Source organism: Micropterus dolomieu, linkage group LG14, assembly GCF_021292245.1.
Source record: "Micropterus dolomieu isolate WLL.071019.BEF.003 ecotype Adirondacks linkage group LG14, ASM2129224v1, whole genome shotgun sequence".
Classification (NCBI taxonomy): domain Eukaryota; kingdom Metazoa; phylum Chordata; class Actinopteri; order Centrarchiformes; family Centrarchidae; genus Micropterus; species Micropterus dolomieu.
The window spans coordinates 26,814,441-26,829,512 of NC_060163.1; the positions used below are offsets into that span (position 1 = coordinate 26,814,441).

Sequence of the window (15,072 nt, forward strand, 5' to 3'; positions counted from 1 at the left end):
AGAAATTTTTTTGTAACCTTGGCCAGATCTGTGCCTTGCCACAATTCTGTCTCTGAGCTCTTCAGGCAGTTCCTTTGACCTCATGATTCTCATTTGCTCTGACATGCACTGTGAGCTGTAAGGTCTTATATAGACAGGTGTGTGGCTTTCCTAATCAAGTCCAATCAGTATAATCAAACACAGCTGGACTCAAATGAAGGTGTAGAACCATCTCAAGGATGATCAGAAGAAATAGACAGCACCTGAGTTAAATATGAGTGTCACGGCAAAGGGTCTGAATACTTATGACCATGTGATATTTCAGTTTTTCTTTTTTAATAAATTTGCTAAAATTTCTACATTTCTGTTTTTTTCTGTCAAGATGGGGTGCTGAGTGTACATTACTGAGAAATAAAATGAACTTTTTTGATTTTTGGAAAATGGCTGCAATGAAACAAAGAGTGAAAAATTTAAAGGGGTCTGAATACTTTCCGTACCCACTGTAGTTCAGCTAATTGTTCAATGACCAGGACGGAATCAAGGATACTGAAATGGTCTTGAGAGTTTGTCCATCCAATCTACTTTTTTTCTGGGCGCCCCCGTCTCCTTTAGGGTATCTTTTGGGAGGTACTATAAGATACCAGCGTGCTTACTATGACCGGAGGCAGAGAAGTGTCTCTGCAAGTCAAGCACATCCTCAGTAGGTGTTGGGTTCCGCCGGGGTCACCGGTTCTGTTTGTGATGTGATGGACAGCATCTGCGGGGTGCAGCGTACGGTGCAGACGCTGTCCGACACGGTGGCCTCAGGATAACGTCTCTGCCGGCGTCATCAGACCGCTACATCACGTCTGACCACGTCTAAGGCCGAGGGAAGCTGCAGGAATAATGGTAGTTTAGGCAGAAGCGTGTCACTGCACCCAAGGGTTCAAGTATCTCGAGATCTGGTTCGTAAGTGAGGGTAAGATGGAGCATGAGAGTATCACAAACTGGCCCAGGCATGAGCGTGTTAGCTGCTACAGAGGTGTTGAAGGTGCAAAAAGAAAATGAGGATGCAGTGGACGTCTGCTAAAGAAGGGGGGGTAGTGAGTACGTACAGGAGCCACCTTTGTAGCCTGGAAGGCCCCGCTGAGCTCGACAAGGCCAGCCTCAGACGGGAGGAGGGGCGTCACAAGACGGACCGGTGGACAGGGGATAGGGTTTGATTATACTGAATCTTTTCAAATCCCTCATCCAATCTTTTAAGGTCTGTGTTTGATGGGAACTGAAGACACCTTAAATGCACTGTTTTTAAGGATGAAAGGATGTCAAGCTTTTACTTCATAGTTAATCTCTGCTCTGCAACATTCATTAACGATGTCCTGAGTCCTTTTTTATTTTGCTCTGCGGGGAAATCGGCATTTGCACCTCACTGCGATGCACACAGGAAATTTTATTCATTCTACTTTATCATTTAGCAAATATCTATATATCACTAAATGAATGGATGCTCTGAACTGGTAAAAGTGGCATAGCTACAGGTCACAGTACCTGATTGGTCACTGGTAGGCCGAGAGCTCGTTAAGTTCAAAAAGAACAGAAGTTCTTACTTTAACATGCTGGACGGTAAATAAATATTTCAGCAAGGGATTTGTTGTTGTTTGTTGTGAGTTCCCACCTGCAAATATCACATTTGGCAGTTGTTTCATTGACTTTGATGAAGTCTGTCCGCACCGTGTTACCGTGTCAGTTCACTGGTTTAGCACGAGTTTGAGAGTCACAGGTTTTTCTTTTTGGAAAATGTCTGCAGGGTCAGAAAGAGGATAAGGAGTCTATCTAAGAGAGATGGTGATTGAAAGATTCAGAACGTAACAAATGTGGGAATTTTACCATCTTGGAAACGGATCCAGAAAAGAGTCCGTCCTAAGAGGAGCTGTGTCGGCGTAACGGACCACCGTGGTGAAGAGGTTTACTGGTTGATCTATGTTCCCACCCTCACTGTGGCCTGAACGTTGTGTAATTACTGACAGAATGAGATCATGGATAGAAGTCTGACTGACTGTATTTCTCTCAGGTTCTGGAGGAGTTGTGTCAAAAGAATAACTGGGGTCAGCCTGTGTATCAGCTCCACTCTGCCATCGGTCCAGACCAGAGACAACTCTTTCTCTACAAGATCACCATACCAGCTTTGGCCACACAGTACCCCAACGTGTAAGAATACTGCTGCTACCACTACTACTCTTGCTCCTCCTACGACTACATGCACTCACATTTGTCACGCCACGAAATATTTATACTCATATCAAGGTGAAAAGTATTTCAACCACAGCTCCTGTACGCCCTTATATAAACCTTACATGCCCAATTATTAGGTCTTATCCAGCTACATTAGATGTGGATTCTCTCTCTGCAGCCATCCCTTCACACCCGCAAAGCTGTGTGCGGCAGTAGAAGAAGCTAAAGTCCACGCAGCCGAGCACACCCTGCAGACGCTCGGTCTGCAGACGGAGGGCGCCGCCGAGTCCAGCTGTGCTACTGCTGCCGCCGTGGCCTCAGTAGCCTTCCCAGGTATGTGAAGGTCTGTACCCAAAGCCAACTAACTCCTCACTCAACAAACCACTAGCAGACTAACTCTCAGGCAGGAAAGTGTCCCAGCTTGTTGTGGACTTCTGCAGGATTTCCAGGTCGTGAGCGTTCATTGAAATACAGGGCACAATGAAAAAACACACTAAATTCCTCCTCAGTGACCAACTAACATGTAAACAGCTGACTGTATAGTGAAAGACTCGTTGATAAAAGTTTGGAGCTGTTGTCTCGTCTCTCTCCAGGTTACACTCTGGCGAGCCCGGCGGCGGCGGCGGTCGCCTCCCAGCTGAAGCAGGCTGTGTCTCTGGGTCAGGACCTGACCGCCTACACCACCTATGAGGGCTACCCGGCCTTTGCTGTGGCGACGCGCCACACCGACGGATATGGCGTTTTCTAAAGAGGAAAAAACACTCGTAGCTGAGGTCGCATTCACACCAAGCTGCTTCACATTTTCCATGTTAAACTGGTTTTTAAAAGTTTCCTCTTTCTGATTGGCTGCTTGAAAACGGTACAGGCTCGTCCGCAGTGTGAACTCTGTGTGAGGCAGAGTTTTTTCTACAAAATCTAAAGCAGAGTCGTGTGAATGCACCTTCTACATCGAGACAAAACCGCTGTGGCCGTTGGACACAGACACATTTTGGACTCGCCAGTCGCCCTGAAACAAATTCACCTCACCTGACACACTTTCTTTTCTCATGTTCTCTCTCTCTGCTCTTCTCCCTTTATTTGATCAGAATTATGTGTACGTACTTATCTGTGATCATTGTATGGTTGATTACGTAGCTGGCCTGTGATTGGCTGTAGCTTCATGTTTTGATCAGTTAATCAGTTTTAGTTTGTTTGCTTGTTTCTAGTAGTATGTTTACAATAGATTTTGTTATTTTATCCTACTTTGCAACCCTGCATTATTATCTCCAAGATAAGATAGCTGGGATTTGTAGTTCTTCTCTTAGTGTCTCTAACTTTCAACTGCAAATATACTTTTGCACTGTTGTCTACTTTTTGACCACTTCAGTGATGTAGTTTGTCACAATACAACAGAAGAAAACTTGAAGATACAACTGACATGTGGACGGAGTCTGGGATTGTAAAATGGAAGCCGTGTTTTGGACATTCTGGATGATTTAGTTTAACAAACTGTGAATTTGTAGTTTTTAGATTGCGTCCATCTGAACGGAAACCAAATGAACATGGTGTCATAAACCTTTCCTCCCACATTCTTAACACAGGAGCCCAACGCTTGGACTAAATGTTTTCACTTCATTCTGATGTGTGTTACGTTAACAAAAAGAAGAAAGCTCACTGCTGTTCTGCTACACCGATGCTCAGCATTAAACCAAAACGCCTTCCTGTAAACCTCAGAATCAGAACAGAAACATCAGCTGTCAAAATGCTTCAGGGCTTCTTTACCATGTTTCAGTATTTTCATGTTCACATCGTGTGTCATTTGTTCCACATCTACCAAAAAAAGACCAGCCAGCTGCGACCCTAAAACTCACCTCGTCTCCACAATTTTTCCACCCTGTCGCCAAACAACAATGACAATTCGCCAAACCTCAGATTACGTTCAGTTTATTTGGAAAGAGCTTTTACGGCTGTCCCTAAATGATGGTTTCAAATATAGGAATTCAGTTCAAACAAATTAGAGCCACTAAAAATCTAAATTTGTTTCCTCATTGAAACCATCTCTGTTTAACTATTGATTTGAATAAAATATTAAAATGATATTTTTCAAAAAGGTGGTGAGTGTGAGGTTGTGTTGTGCACAAGACAAATCGATGTCTCTTTTTCCAACAACAACCAAAGCAGACGAAGCATCAGCAGCAGCACAGATCATTCAGTCCGACTTGAGTTTTCTTTCTTTTGTGTTTCTGGAGAGTTTTACAATTGACGACACACGCTGACATCCGAGCTGTGAACATGCCAAAGCAGAGACAGTATTAAAGTGTGTGAAGCACTTAGAACTTATTTTTATACCAGGAAAAAGAATAAATATCCAGATGCTATTTGTATAGAGTTATTTTGAATTCTCTTTGGCTTCGTAATTGACCTGGAAACAGAAACGTGACACTGAATCAGTACTAATCTGTAATGAGAAGAGAGAATTGTGGGTATTCTGGAGGGTTTTCATAACATAAAAAGAAAACTGCTTTGATAAATTCTGATGTTTTATGATCCATAATATTCAAGAAATAAACAAAGTAAAATCTGAAGAGGCTCTGCTGTGTCTGCATTACTTTACTGGTACCTCATTTACGTAGTTCTACCTTTGTGTTCAGTTGGGTATCATTCAGACTGACTGATCAAGGCACACAGCATCTGACTTCAGATTCTAACGGGGTTTTTTTTTTGTTTGTTTTCCCTATTCCCTTATTTTCACATCCTAATGTTGACAAGTATCTCACAAAAGTGACATTCTTGTAAATGTGATTATAACTTTTCATGTGACAACACTGAAGAAATGACACTTAAATACTACAAAGAAAAACAAAAAAAAAGAAAAGAAAAAGAGTGTCCTGGTCTGGAGCTACAGCTCATTGAGGGAACTGTGAACGCCAACATGTACTGTGACATACTGAAGCAGAGCAGGATCCCTTCCCTTCGGAGACTGGGCCGCAGGGCAGTAATCCAACATGATAACGACCCCAAACACGCCTCCAAGACGACCACTGCCTCGCTGAAGAAGCTGAGGGTAAAGGTGATGGACTGGCCCAGCATATCTCCAGACCTGAACCCTATTGAGCTCCTCAAACGGAAGGTGGAGAAGCCCAAGGTCTCTGACATCCAGCAGGTCTGTGATGTCTTCATGTAAATGTTGCCTTCTACATCCTTTTACTCCACTTGTTGTTCCAGTCATCACCGATCAGGAAGAATGTCAGTTTAAATAGTCATTAACTTCCCCTTCTCTGCAAACTGGGTCAAACCAGTTTCCTTGGCACTATTTTTTTGCTCTGGTCACAACCCCCAGCCAGGACACAGAACCTCTTAAAAATGGTCACTGAGATTTAACATAACATTTGCCTCAATTCAACACATTGTCTTCATAATGTCATCGTTTAGCGTGGAATCAGGAACCAAGGAGGAGGAACCAAATGCAGACTTGCAGGCGGGTCTGGTTCACTTCGGTACCTGATCAAGGGTCAAAAAAAACAGACAAGCAGTCCAACACAAAGGCAAACAAATCCATCAGGGACAGAACATGATCCAAAGTCCAGAAATCTGAAAGAAGTCCAGTAACACAGGCAGAGGTTACCAAACACAGGAGAAAGGCAGCAACGTGAAACGAAGATGAACCGACAACAAACGAGGACCAGGACACTTGGTCTGGAAACTGTGCCAGATCATACCTGGGGGCGTTCTGGTACGGTGCGTGTCACAGTACAAACCCCAACGGGGTTTATCGTGGGGGTGCTGATGGCACTATTTATGCTGTTGCAGTGGAGTGGTCTGCTTGGAAAAGTTATAACTACTCCCTGAAGACCATCAGCATGAAGATCCGTCCTGTGCAGTAGTTCTCCAGGACCAACGTACAGCAGAATATCAGCAGCTGATCTCTCTCCTCATTTCTTTCCATTTCTCTCATTTTTGATTTGTTACCACCTGTGGCTCAAAGCAGTCCCAGCTCCTCTCATCTCTTTTAAAAGCAGCAGATGGATGAAATGGACCGGGACAGTTTCTAGTTTTGGCAACTGACTTGAAATTGAAGCTGTGACCTACCCAAACTCAATTCGGCAACTCTTCTTAAAAGTGATTCAAGAGTGGCATGTGACATTTAATGACAGAATGAGTCGCCACAGATAGAAACTCCAAATAAAAACAAAGTCCTCTGAAGGGGAAACTTCTTCCAACAGTATAAACTCAAGAGGCTAATGCTAAAGCTAGCCCAGAGCTCAGATTGGAAGAGGACAGTGCAGCAATACTCTCCAAGCTGAAAACATTCAGAATAGAGAACAATGAGAAGCTGAAAGCAGAGACATCGGTTATGATCTCCCTGGAACATCTGACGTACGTAGAGAGACGGATTAACAGGGTGCTAGACTGTCTTCTGCGATGCCAGAGGCAAGTATGGTGTTACAGATGGAACAAGCCCACAGGTCCCTCCAGAAGAGATTGCAGAAAGCCTGTTCTCACTTTCACGTCGGCACATATGGACTCTCAGTCAAGACCAAGAAGGATTCAAATTCAAGCCTATTTGGAGTTAAACGATCCGGGGGAGGTGGGCCAGCCATGCTATTGGACGCATTCAAGGCACATAAAGGGAAATTTAACCGCATCGACAGGCCGTATTACAGATCAAATAAAGCTGCAAAGAGAACATAAATCAAACTAACTAGTTTCAACACAACGTTTGGTGGAGGTTGAGTTCAGTTTTGACGTTTTGTGCTGGTTTCCCTTTTGCTGCTTTTGTCATCGTATTCTCAGCATCCAGAGGGAGAGTAAAACCAACAAAGTTCAAGTGTCAGCAAAACATTAGAAACTGACTCTTGCGTGAAACCATCACAAAACGTCTTCTTAGTATTTTGTAAGTACTATATGCTTGTAACTCTGGTCAAACTACTAATAACAGAGATCAAACATTTGATTTGACTAAATAAATTTCATTTATTGTTTCCAAACTCTCTGCTCAAACACTCAAGTATATAAAAGGTAATGAAGACAAAAGTAATGAAATAATCCAAACTGGATGGATTTTTAATTAAAGTCTTAGCTCAACATTTATCCAGATCAGACAATAAAACTCTATTCATGAAAGTCTATCAAAGAAAGTTACATGTGCTCACATGATAGCAGTTAATAAAACATTTTTACAGATAATGAGAATGGTGTTAGATATCCATCCTGCGTACAGGGTCGTGGGGGGCTGGAGCCAATCCCAGTTTACATCGGGTGAAAGGCGGGGTACACCCTGGAGAGGTCGGCAGTGGTGTTAGATATTTAGATTTGTTTTCTCTGAAGAATTATGAACATTACGGTGCCACAATCTGGAATTACAATTCTTCAGGCTTTTAAATGTAAACTGAAATCTGGACACCATAATTACATAATTATTTAAAGCCCCCCTCCAGCCAGTTTCAACTGCCGTTTTTGATGAACGTTCATTCTCAAACAGAGAACGGGGGTGTGGTCAATAGTCGGACGTAATACATCACCACGACAACCAAAAACTGACCGGCTGGAGTGTCCACTAACGATATGCTGTTTTTAACATCACTACACTTTACTGTCTGGCAGGAGCAGCTCTTACTTACCCATGACAGAAACTAATGTGCGCGTATCAGCTGTTATCAATCATACAGTCGACGGTTCTGTCACGCACTGCACACGATAACTCCCACTACGTTTTATGGTGCGCTTACTTTACCCCGGGGGTGTGGGGGGGGCCTTCCGCTGATGCATTGGTATAACAGGCGTAGTAAAATGCATGTTGCAGACTGTATAGAAGATGGTTGCAGGTGAAAGTGTGATGCGTTTTCTGTCATCTGTCCTCCAACATCAACAGATGCCATAATGACAATGAGCAGCACACTAAACCAAGAGGAGGAAACAAAAAAATTAAATGAAGACCCTCTGTTAGCCGACTTTCTAACTTCACCTGGCTAACTGCAACTTTGTTAACTTAACGGTAGCTAACTAAACTAGAAAGACAAACCAACAATCAGACACAGAGAGACATACCTACTGTAAGTTCTAAGTAAATTGCGTGATAAATTGGTGAGATGCTCTGACTTAACGAGGCGCGACGTCGTTTTTTAACTTGGAGTTGGATGACTTATGGAGTTACCACAGTCATGCGTCACCAGCCCGTTTTAACAACTAAGTAATTTTTGCAAACAAAATTAAGCTATTTGGCAAAAAATATTTGGCAAACTATGTGGGTAGTCAACATTGTGAGGAAATGACTGAGGAAAAATATGAAATATCATAGAAATATCTAAATACACTGGCTTTAAGATGTTATTAATGCTGTACGTTATTAGAGCCCAGTTTGTGTTAGGCAACAAGACAACCCCGACCTCCAACAGCTGACATATTTGGACATTATTCCGAGAGATACTGGGCTGCAAAGACCTGGTTGAAAATCCCTGACGGAGCTGATGCACAGTTGTGTTGAAGCTGAGCAATCCATCTGGATGTGGGAAAAGCTCTTTGGAGGTCCTACTCTCCTGCCTCGGCTCCTTCCTCTTCAGCCGGCCCCCCTTCAGCTCTGCAAACACCGAGGTTATGCTAATCCAGCTCCACGTTCTCCTGTGGGTCTGGCTTCTGCCCCCTGGTGGCCTGGAGAGACATGGCAGCACACAGATATGAGTCGCTGCATCACTGCTCTCTTCAGTTCAATGTTCAGAAGCTGAGCAGCCAGTCCTCTGATCAACAGATGTGTACGTACCTTATGGATGAAACAGATGGCAGCGATGAACAACAGCGGCAGGACCACCAGTCTGGAGATAACAACTGCTGGATCTGATGAAACGCATCACGTCAGATCACATGACATCAGGAGTAAATGTAAATGTAAATGCTACGTACTTGTATAGCGCCTTTCTAGTCTTTCGACCACTCAAAGCGCTTTTACACTACATCTGCAGTAGAGTACAACATGAACAAACTTCAGTGATGTTAAATCTTCATGGACAAAATTCAAACAATTAGACAAGCAATCAGTGCCTCCATGTCAGTAACAGGATATGTCTTGTCCCTGTGTCCACTTAAAAACAATTCATATAGCATGAGACAATTTGATTCTATTAACCATAAAAACCTGGAGGACATAATACAACATCTGAAATCCTCTTCATGCTGACTTGATATTCTGCCAACAGGTTTTTTCAAAAATGTTTCTAAATGCATGGCCTCAGATTTACTACAAATTGTCAACATGTCTCTTCTCTCAGGTTTTTTCCCACAGGACCTGAAAACTGCAGTCATTAAGCCACTCTTAAAAAAGAGCAATCTAGACAGTTCACTAATGAGCAATTATAGGCCCATATCAAATCTCCCATTTTTAAGTAAAATCATTGAAAAGGCTGTTTTGCTACAGCTTAGTGCTTTCTTGGCACTAAATAACTGTTTCGATGTCTTCCAGTCAGGTTTTCAACCACACCACAGCACTGAGACGGCTCTTGTTAAGGTCTTCAATGACATCCATTTAAACACTGACAGTGGCAGAATTTCAGTCTTAGTATTATTGGATCTCAGTGCTGCATTCGACACGGTCAACCATAACATATTCCTAGACAGACTTGAAAACTGGGTTGGACTTTCTGGCACAGTACTAAACTGGTTTGAATCCTACTTAAAGGACAGGGACTACTTTGTGTCTATAGGTAATCACACATCTGAGCTGACAAAAATGACATGTGGAGTTCCCCAAGGCTCCATTCTGGGACCTCTTTTGTTTTAACATTTACATGCTTCCACTGGCTCAGATTATGAAAAACAACAAAATATGTTACCATAATTATGCAGATGACACACAGATTTACATAACCATTTAACCCGCTCGAGTCCTCACTAAGACCAAAAAGGTGGATCACATCACTCCAGTTCTGAGGTCTTTACATTGGCTTCCTGTCTGTCAAAGAATTGATTTCAAAATGCTGCCTGCTGTTAGTTTATAAAACACTAAATGGTTTAGGGCCAAAATACATTTCTGATCTTCTGCTTCGTTATGAACCATCCAGACCTCTCAGGTCGTCTGGGGCAGGTCTGCTTTCTGTCCTGTTGCGAACGAACAGTGTGGATTTGTGCATTTTATATCAAATAATTTGGAAACTCAAAATTCCTTCTCTCTCTCTCTCTGAGAAAGAAAAGGAGGGGGTTTGAGATATCAGGAGGAGGAGGTGAAAGGTTTGCTTTCCCTAAGTGCTGTTTCTGGGCACACGATCATAAAACTTGCCACCTCTGGTGCCGCAGCCAGATAAAGCTCGGTGCCTGACTGTTAAAATGACAAAGAAACACTCACCAGAGATTACAAACAGCCTATCAAAACTCTTTTGGAAAGAGGGCAGGAAACCCTAAACTGTCCCCCCACACACACGTAACCATGGCAACTGACCTCCCTCTTTGTTTAATTACCTCACATCAAAGGATATTTTCCTCTTCACGCTCAGACGTGAGAAACTCCAGAACACCAGAAAGACACTGCCCTGAAATCCTTTTGTAAACAAAGAGTACTGTCTCCTCAAAACTCAAAGCATTACCTTGTTTATTTAAATAATCTTTAAGTTACTTAACTCGGTCACTCCACTCCAGTTTGAGTAGTTATGTTACCATGTTGTTGTTGATAACTGCTGTTGAAAAGAATCTAAATAAGTTAATTTTGCAGTGTTTTAATTTTCAGCAAGGATCCCTGACATTGCCTCATTTTATGTTGTAACCAATACTATGATAAAGAAATGTCATCTTATACTTGATTAATTCTCCAGCTCAAATTTAATGTTAAATCACTAAATTCCCCAGATCCTGAACAAAGGGTTGTTAAAAGGATTAATCAAAGCTATCCTCATGGAACCAGAGCTCCCCCAAGTGGACAAAATAAGTATAACATGCCATCGTTCTGAAATGCCGTTTTAATGTATAAATGTCACTCTGTATTTACCTGTTCATATTCTGATGCCATTCGTGTATCTTGCTTATACTCTCTAAGTAAGAACGTGTAATAACCAATATTATCCAGAAAGCTAGTTAAGTTCCTCTCATCTGATGTGATTCCTAGGAAATGCTAACCTCAAGGTTTAACTAACAATTGTTTTCCTTTTATCAAATGCTTAAAACTAAGAACGATATAACCGTTTGACAATTAAGGTTTGATTGTGGGAAGATATTTGATTACAATACGCGCAAATAGATTTTTGAATAGACATATTAAGAGTTAAGAAGACGGTCTCTCAGGAAACCGGAAACAAGCCCTCAAGGGAACAAAGGACTGCCCTCTGGGAACCACGCCACAACAGACAAAAGCAGCAACCCAGACTGTCTCACTCCCTCTTGTTCCCTCTTGTCTGGTTCTCTCCTACTGCACTTCGGCACACGCCCAACGTGCCCCTTTTCCCGACAACGCCCTAAGAAGTTCGACCCGGCGCTGCGAAGGCTCTTTGTTCGTTTCAAGCGACACACGTGAAGCGCCGCAACCTCGATTTTTCCCTTGTTTCCAGCAACTTTACTTGCTTTTTATTTTCTTTTGTTTTGTTTGTTAAAAGTTATCAGTCCGTTAATTTACACTAGTTTAATTCAAGAACGACCACATTCTTTTTTTAGCTTTATTCGTCGAGCTAACTTACACTGCTTCCACCGACGCCCGGACCCAGCCATGTGGGCCCGCCAGCATGTGATCAGTGATGTCCAATAGTTTGTTAATAGATTATCTTTAACTCTTAAACCTCATTTGCTGCCCGTGTGAATCAAATTCACCCCACAATAGAACCCCACATTCTCATTGTTTAGCCATTGTTTATTTCTTTGATGTATATTTAACCACATTTTTATGTCACATTAGTTAGTTAATAAACTTGATCGTAATCACAGGAATTGTGTGTGTGTATTGCCTACCTCAAAGTCCCTGTCACGAGAATTTACCCCTTCGATATTAGACTGACTGATTGATCTAAGATAACTGAGCGATTATTAACTAACTGATCACTGAATAATTGTATAATTATTAATGAAACGCTACCCAGAGGTCCTGAGACTCTGGTTGAATTTAATCCCCGGTGGTGCCCCGCGAAACGAGAGCAATATGAATTAATATTCTCTAAATATTAGAATTCATAATTTTGTATTAATTCTCATAAGTTTATTAAAACATAAGTAGACATGCTACAGACCCCAGAGTCAAAACTAAACAAGGAGAAGCAGCGTTCAGTTATTATGCACCATATATCTGGAAAACACTCCCAGATAACTGCAGGTCTGCTGAAACTGTCAGTTCTTCTAAATTAAGACTGAAGACTTTTCTTTTTACCATTGCTATCAATTAAATATTTACACGGTGAGAAATTAGTACGTAACTGAGTGAAAAGATAATGAGAGTGAGATTGAACAGAGTGAAGGACGTGTTCTTAAATCTCTCGCCTGAGTGATTTGCAGGAACCTCTGTCCACCTGTAAACACGCAGGTGGGTCCAGAGTATAACTGGATCAAAGTGGCCTGTGGACAGACGTGTCCTGGTTTCTCTGTAGTGTCCGAGGGTTTTTGGAGTTTCAGTAGACACAAAGATTGCTGTGGACCCGAGTACAGACTAGCTAGAGAGAGTAGATTAAGTGTACTTCTCTGTTTATTCTCTTTTCAAAATGAAATGTGCTATGCAAAGAAATGCAAAGAATCTTGCCTTGCCTATTATTCTAACAGGCTGATGGTAAAGGTCCCACGGAAACCAGCTAGTTAGCCCTAGAATTCTCAAAACAGCCTGTAACCTCAATAATGTGGATAGCTAAAAATTTATGAAGTAGTCCCCATGGATTGAGCTAATGCTGCCCCATTAGGAATGCACCAAACGTGGGGGTTGAGATTAAGAGTCTCATGCTCTACTGACTGAGCTAGCCGGGCCACGTAAGCCTGAGTGACATCAATGCTCAAACAACCTGTTATCTCATATAGTAATGTGGTTCGCTAATTAACTCTTAACTTCAATTTTAGTAAGGAAGAAGATAGTAAAGAGAGAAAATGATAAACTTTGTGTCACATACAATTATAGTACGGACCAAATTTTCCCAAACGTGAAATTGAGGCTTTTCGTTTAACCCATCTTTGAATGGGAAGCCACTTTATAGCTCAGAGGGAGCAATTAGGTGTTCAGAGCGTTGCTCAGTGGCTCAAACAATCAAATCTTTACTCCTAAACCAAGTCCCCATGGATTGAGGTAATGCTGCCCCGATAGGAATGCGCCCAACGTGAGGCTCAAACCCACAAATTTAGGCCTCTGGATATAACCAATCCAAGAGTGGGCAGACATTGTACCGTGAAGAGTTACGTTTTCAGAGCGTTGCTCAAGGGGCTCAATCCAGCAAGTCTTTACTCCCAAGCCAAGTCCCCACGGATTGAGCTAATAGGAAGACGCCCAACGTGGGGCTCGAACCCACGACCCTGAGATTAAGAGTCTCATGCTCTACCGACTGAGCTAGCCGGGCCACGTCAGTCTAAGTGTAAGTCCTTCAATTCTCAAACAACCTGTAATCTCACATGATAATGTGGTTAGCTGCTAACTCTAATTTAGTAGGGAAGAAGATAGCAAAGATCGTAAATAATAAACTTTATATATCACATACAATTATAGTATTGGGCCAAATTTTCCCAAATGCGAATTTGAGGCTCTGCGTTTAATCCATCTTTGAATGGGAAGCTATTGTACAGCACCCAGGGAGCAGTTACGGGTCCAGGGCCTTGCTAATGCTCCCTCAATTTAGGCCTCTGGATTTAACCAATCCTAGAATGGGTAGGCATTGTACAGCGTCAAGGGAGCAGTGACGTGTTCAGAGCGTTGCTCAGAGGGCTCCAACCAGAAAATCTTTACTCCTAAGCCAAGTCCCCATGGATTGAGCTAATGCTGCCCCGATAGGAATGCGCCCAACGTGGGGCTCGACCCTGAGTTCGCTAATTATCCCTTAACTTCAATTTCGTAAGGGAGAAGATAGTAAAAAGAGTAAATGATAAACTTTGAGTCACATAGAATTATAGTGTGGGCCAAATGTTAGGGGTCCAGGGCCTTGCTAATGCTCCCTCAGTTTAGGCCTCTGGATTTAACCAATCCTAGAATGGGTAGGCATTGTACAGCGTCAAGGGAACAGTGACGTTTTCAGAGCGTTGCTCAGGGGGCTCCAACCAGAAAATCTTTACTCCTAAACCAAGTCCCCATGGATTGAGCTAATGCTGCCCCGATAGGAATGCACCCAACGTGGGGGCTCTACCCTGAGTTTGCTAATTATCCCTTAACTTCAATTTCGTAAGGGAAAAGATAGTAAAAAGAGTAAATGATAAACTTTGAGTCACATAGAATTATAGTGTGGGCCAAATGTTAGGGGTCCAGGGCCTTGCTAAGGCTCCCTCAATTTAGGCCTCTGGATTTAACCAATCCAAGAGTGGGCAGACATTGTACCGTGAAGAGTTACGTTTTCAGAGCGTTGCTCAGGGGGCTCAATCCAGCAAGTCTTTACTCCCAAGCCAAGTCCCCACGGATTGAGCTAATAGGAAGACGCCCAACGTGGGGCTCGAACCCACGACCCTGAGATTAAGAGTCTCATGCTCTACCGACTGAGCTAGCCGGGCCACGTCAGTCTAAGTGTAAGCCCTTCAGTTCTCAAACAACCTGTAATCTCACATGATAATGTGGTTAGCTGCTAACTCTAATTTAGTAGGGAAGAAGATAGCAAAGATCGTAAATAATAAACTTTATATATCACATACAATTATAGTATTGGGCCAAATTTTCCCAAATGCGAATTTGAGGCTCTGCGTTTAATCCATCTTTGAATGGGAAGCTATTGTACAGCACCCAGGGAGCAGTTACGGGTCCAGGGCCTTGCTAATGCTCCCTCAATT

General features: G+C 42.6%; 1 long non-coding RNA gene and 2 other non-coding genes across 3 annotated transcripts; 1 reads left to right on the top strand and 2 right to left on the bottom strand.

Moving 5' to 3' along the window:
- Window positions 1-2,050: 2,050 nt before the first annotated feature.
- LOC123983240 lies at window positions 2,051-4,754 on the top strand. Its single transcript, XR_006828155.1, has 3 exons — window positions 2,051-2,166; window positions 2,369-2,523; window positions 2,784-4,754. It is a non-coding gene; the product is annotated as an uncharacterized LOC123983240 (long non-coding RNA).
- Window positions 4,755-13,591: 8,837 nt separating this feature from the next.
- On the bottom strand, window positions 13,592-13,664 carry trnak-cuu. The gene has a single exon. It is a non-coding gene; the product is annotated as a tRNA-Lys (tRNA).
- Window positions 13,665-14,726: 1,062 nt separating this feature from the next.
- On the bottom strand, window positions 14,727-14,799 carry trnak-cuu. Its single transcript has one exon. It is a non-coding gene; the product is annotated as a tRNA-Lys (tRNA).
- Between the last annotated feature and the right edge of the window lie 273 nt (window positions 14,800-15,072).